We start from the raw sequence: 6,000 nt of genomic DNA, 5'->3' as shown, positions 1-6,000 counted from the left end.
TCCCCTGACCCTCACAGCCCTCCTCAACTATTGCCCTATTTTTCTGTTTTCCTTTGTAGCAAAATTCCTCTAAAACTTTCTCTATACTCAGTGGCTCCACTTCCACACTTCTCATTCTTTCTTTCTCATCCCCACAACCCCCATTCTATCTAAAGATAAAAATTAAAACCTATTCCAATCATGCTTTTCTTTCTGCCAAGTCAGTGAAACCACTCTTATCAAGGTCAGCAGACACATCTATTCTACCAAAGCTCTAAGCAACCTTTAACATAGCCAATTATTTATTTCCTTCACCTGGCTTCTCAGATGCAAAACTCTCCTAGTTTTCTTCCTATCTCACTGATTATACCTTCTATCTCATTTGTCAGATTACCAGCCCACCTTCTGCCACCCCATCCTTGGTTCCCAATATCCTAATGTTTGGAGTTTCAAGTCTTTCTTAGGAACTTACTCAAACTTACTTTGGTTTGAATGTCCCCTCCAAAACTCAGGTTGAAATTTAATAGCAATTGTGATGATATTAAGGGGTGGGTCATTTAAGAGGTGATTAGGTCATCATGGTTTCACCCTCATTAATTGCTTACTGCCATTGTCACAGCAGTTCAGCCCCTTTTTCTCTCTCTCTTGTCCTCTCTCACTATATGACATCTTCTGCCATGGGATGACCCTCACCAGAGGCTGGTGTCATGCTCTTGGACTTCCCAGCCTCTATAACCATGAGCCAAATAAGCCTCTATTGTTTATAAATTACTCAGTCTGTGTTATTCTGTAATAGCAGCAGAAAACAGACTAAGAAAAACTCTTCTCTCCCTTCACTCACTCTCCAGGTGATCTCATGGCTTGTAAAACAATCTAAAATATTCATGACTTCCAAATTACACCTCCAGCTGTGACTGCTGCTCTGCACCCCAGGCTTGTATCTCTAACTGCCTACTCATCTCACAGTCATTTCAAAAGTTTCATGGCCAAAACAGAAGCCTTGCTTTTCCCTTCCAAATCTGTCCCTCTACTGCTCGTCCCATCTCAGTAAATTCTATTACTGTTTACCCAGTTGCTTATGCCAAAAACCTAGGATGCATCCATGATTCCTCTTCACTGCTCATACCAGATCCAATCCCTCACCAGCCATATAAGTTCTAGTCTTAAAATGTATCCCATCTTCATAATCTTGGATTTGGCCATGGGTTTTTTGTTTGTTTGTTTGTTTCCGTTTTTTTTTTTAGATGGTGTCTCACTCTGTCGCCCAGGCTGGAGTGCAGTGGCATGATCTCTGCTCACTGCAACCTCCACCTCCTGGGTTCAAGCGATTCCCCTGTCTCAGCCTCCTGAGTAGCTGGGATTACAGGCTCCTGCCACCACAATCAGCTAATTTTTGTAATTTTAATAAAGACGGTGTTTCGCCACATTGGCCAGGCTGGTCTCGAACTCCTGACCTCAGGTGATCCATCTGCCTCGGCTTCCCATAGTGCTGGGATTACAGGCATGAGCCACTGCGCCCGGCCATGGTTTCTTAATTATAACACCAAAGTACAAGCAAAAAAAAAAAAAAAAAAAAAAAATTAAATTAGACTAAATTAAAATTTAAAATGTTTATGCATCAAAGGACACATCAAGAGCATGAAAAGACAACTCACAAAATGGGGGAAAATATTTGCAAATCATTTATCTAACAAAAGATTATTATTCAGAATATATAAAGAACTCCTATAACTCAACAACAAAAAACAAACTATTTAATTCAAAAATCAACCAGGCACACACTTGTAGTCCTAGCTACTCAGGAGGCTGAGGCAGGAAGATAGATCGTTTGAGCCCAGGAGTTTGAGGCTTCAGTGAGCTATGATTGAACCACTGCACTCCAGCCCAGGTGACAGAACGAGACCCAGTCTCTTAAAAAAAAAAAAAAAAAAAAAAAATATATATATATATATATATATATATATATATATAAAAGTTGCCCTGAACCCTGATTGCCAATATTTTCTAGTCCCTTCCCTGCTTTGCAGTCCTCACCAGACAACCCAACCTGCTGGCACCATGATCTTGGACTTCTCAGCCTCCAGAACTTTGAGAAATAAATGTCTGTTCTTTATAATTTAGCCAGTTTCAAGTATTTAACCAGTCTCAAGTATTTTGTTATAGCAACACAAAACAGACGAAGACAGGTGGGACCAATCCAAATGTCCATCAACAGATTAAAAGATAAACAAACTGTTTATATATACAATGGAATATTATTCAGCCATAAAAAGGAATGAAGTTCTGATATATGCTTCAACGTGGATGAACCTTGAAAACATGCCGAGTGAAGTAACCCAGACCCAAAGAGACAAACATTATGATTTCAGTCACCTAGGGAGGCAAATTCATAGAGAAAGTAGAATATAGGTTACCAGGGGCTGGAGGCTGGATGTAGAGGGGAAAGGAGAGTTATTGCTAAATGGGTACAGAGTTTTTTGGTTTTTTTTGAGACAGGGTCTTGCTCTATCACCCACAGGCTGGTCTTGCTCTGTCACCCACAATGCAGTGGTGTGATCTTGGTTCACTGCAGTTTTGACCTCCTGTGCTCAAGCCATCCTTCCGCCTCAGCCTCCTGAGTAGCTGGGACTACAGGCACACATGCCACCATGCCCAGCTAATTTCCTGTATTATTGGTTGAGATGGGGTTTCGTCATGTTGCCCAGGCTGGTCTCAAACTCCTGAGCTCAAGCAAGTTGCCTGCCTCAGCCTCCAAAAGTGCTGGGATTTCAGGGGAATGAGGGCTAAAAATCTTCCTATTGGGTACTGTGTTCACTACATGGGTGACAGGACAATAGAAGCCCATACCTCAGCATCATGCAATGTACCCTTGTAACAAACTGCACATGTACCCCGTGAATCTAAAAAAATAAACAAATAAAACAGAGCCACTCCCATAATCCCATGTTCCTTTTCCCTGCTTTATTTTTTCAGAACTTAGCATCACCTGAAATTGCATTATTCAATTTCAAATAAATATATTTATTTATATGTAAATATTTATATGTAAATATTTATATTTATTTAAATAAATAAATACATGTATTTGCTCATATATAATCTGTCTCCTTCATCCAGGAATGGAAGCTCTAGGAGGACAAGGTCTTGGTCATTTCATCATTGTGCTTCCAGGACCTAGCACGGTGCCTGATACTTAGTAGATGTTCAGTGCATGTTTACTGAATAAATAAATTAGAAATTCAATCTAGTTTTTTAAAAAGTTTTATTTCGGCCAGGCGCGGTGGCTCACGCCTGTAATCCCAGCACTTTGGGAGGTCGAGGTGGGAGGATCATGAAGTCAGGAGTTCGAGACCAGCCTGACCAATAATGATGAATCCCTGTCTACTAAAAATACAACAAAATTGGCCGGGCGTGGTGGCATATGCCTGTAGTCCCAGCTACTCGAGAGGTTGAGGCAGGAGAATCGCTTGAACCCAGGAGGCAGAGGTTGCAGTGAGCCGAGATCACGCCATTGCATTCCATCCTGGCCAATAGAGTGAGACTCCGTCTCCAAAAAAAAAAAAAAAAAAAAAAAAAAGAAAGAAAGAAAAGAAGAAGAAGAGGCATTGTCTCTTCTCTCTCTAGGCTTCCAAGATACTATTATCCAGTCCCAGGGATTTAAATACCACATACCTGCTGACATTCCGCACAGAACTGTATCTTCATCCCAGAACTCACCTCTAAGAGATATACAGAATAGAGCCTGCTGCCTACATGATGTCTCCCCCAGATGCCCCACAGCCATCTAGAACTTAACATGTCAGAACAAAACTCTTGGTTTTATCTCTGAAACCTGTCCTTCTAGTCTTTCCTTTTGCTGGAAATACTACCACCATACACATAGCTGAGCACGTTGACCATAATTTCTTCCTTTCCCTCACCACCTCCTAAATTCAATCCATCCCTAAGTCCTATTGATTCTACCTCCAAAATATATGTTGAATCTGTCCACTTCTTTCCACTGCAAACTTTTAACCATCACCTCTCATCTAGATGCCTGCAATAACCTCCTAAATGATCTCTCTGCCTTTACTCTGGCACCCTGCTGTCTTTTCTCCTCCTAGCAGCCAAAGAAATCTTAAAAATGTAAATCCAGACTGGGCATGGTAGCTCACACCTGTACATCTCAGCACTTTGGGAGGCTGAGGTGGGAGGATCACTTGAGCCCAGAAGTTCAAGAGCAGCCTGGACAACAGGGAGAAACCCCATCTCTAAAAGAAAAAAAAAAAGCTTAAAAAAAACCCCAAAAACCAATCATGTTATTGCCTGCTTAAAAACTGTCACTGGCTTCTTTCCCATTGTACTTTGAGCAAACTCCATATCCATGGCAGGGTTTACCAGCTCTGCACATTTGGTCCTGCTGTCCCTGGCGGCATCTTCACTCACCCTCAGCTATACTGGCCTCTTCTCCATTTCTTGAACGTGCCATGTTCTGTTTCATCTCAAAGTCTTCCCCTTCTCCTCTGCCCAGAACATTCTTGGCTAAGTCACATGGCTAAGTCCTTCTTGACCTTCAGGTCTTGGCATCTTCTCCGAGAGTTCTTTCCCTGACCGGCTCTATCTAAATGAGTCCCCCTGCCTTCTCCTCTATTGTAACATTGTCTGTTCCTGTGGCGTATCTTTTAATTCACAGTCCTTGCTTCTTAGCTATCTTTGCCATTACATTGTTGGCTTCACAAGGGCTGGGATCATGCCTTTTCTTTTCTTTCTTTCTTTTTTTTAAAGAGGCAGGGTCTCATTCTGTCGCTGAGGCTGGAGTGCAGTGGTGCAATCATAGCCCACTGCAGCCTCTAACTCCTGGGCTCAAGGGATTCTCCCGCCTAAGCCTCTTGAGTAGCTAAGACTACAGGTGCGCACCAAGTTGTAGAGACAACGTCTCACTATGTTGCCCAGGCAGGTCCCAAACTCCCGGCCTCAGCAATCCTTCAACTTCGGCCTCCCAAAGCACTGGATTACAGGTGAGCCACCATGCCTGGCCATATCATGCCTTTTTTTTTTTTCAGACCAGGTCTGTCTCTGTAGTTCAAGCTGGAGTACAGTGGCGTGATCTCAGCTGACTGTAACCACCCCCCTGGTTCAAGCCATTCTCCCACCTCAGCTTTCTGAGTAGCTGGGACTACAGTCCCACGCCACCACAACCACCTAATTTTTTTTTTCTTTGTAGAGACAGGGTTTTGCCATGTTGCCCAGGCTGCTCCCAAACTCCTGGGCTCAAGCACTCCCTCTGCCTCAGCCTCCCAAAGTGTCGGTATTACAGGCTTGAGCCACTGTGCCCAGCCCTCATGTCTTTTTTATACACCAGTGTATCCCCAATGCCTAAGCCAGAGCCTGGCACAAATGCTCTATAAAGATTTGTTGATTGAATGGACTGGGCACTCTCCTGCCTGAATGATAGAGCCAGACCCTGTCTTTTTTGGAAACAAAAAAAAAAGGAGGCATGATATGGCCAGGCACGTTGGCTCACCTGTAATCCCAGTGCTTTGGGAGGCCAAGGCTGGAGGATGCTTGAGGCCTATAATCCCTGCACTTTGGGAGGCTGACAGGGGCAGATCGCTTGAGCTCAGGAGTTCGAGACCAGCCTGGCCAACATGGCCAAGCCATGTTTCTACTAAAAATACAAAAATTAGCCAGGTGTGGTGGTGCAGGTCTGTAATCCCAGTTACTTGGGAGACTGAGGCATGAGAATCGCTTGAACCCAGGAGGTGGAGATTGCAGTGAGCCAGAGATTGCACTACTGCACTCCAGCCTGGGGAAGAGAGGGAGATTCTGTCTCAAAAAAATAAATAGGCTGGGCACAGTGGCTCATGCCTGTAATCCCAGCACTTTGGGAGGCTGAGGTGGGCGGGTCACCTGAGGTCAGGAGTTTGAGACCAGCCTGGCCAACATGGTGAAACCCCAGTCTCTACAAAAATCCAAACCATATTCCTACTAAAAATACAAAAATTAGCTGGGCTTGGTGGCACAGGTCTGTAATCCCAGCTA

The sequence above is a fragment of the Pongo abelii genome, chromosome 1 (assembly GCF_028885655.2).
Source record: "Pongo abelii isolate AG06213 chromosome 1, NHGRI_mPonAbe1-v2.0_pri, whole genome shotgun sequence".
Classification (NCBI taxonomy): Eukaryota; Metazoa; Chordata; class Mammalia; order Primates; family Hominidae; genus Pongo; species Pongo abelii.
The sequence above is the reverse complement of the archived record's forward strand: the minus strand, read 5'-3'. Positions refer to the sequence as shown.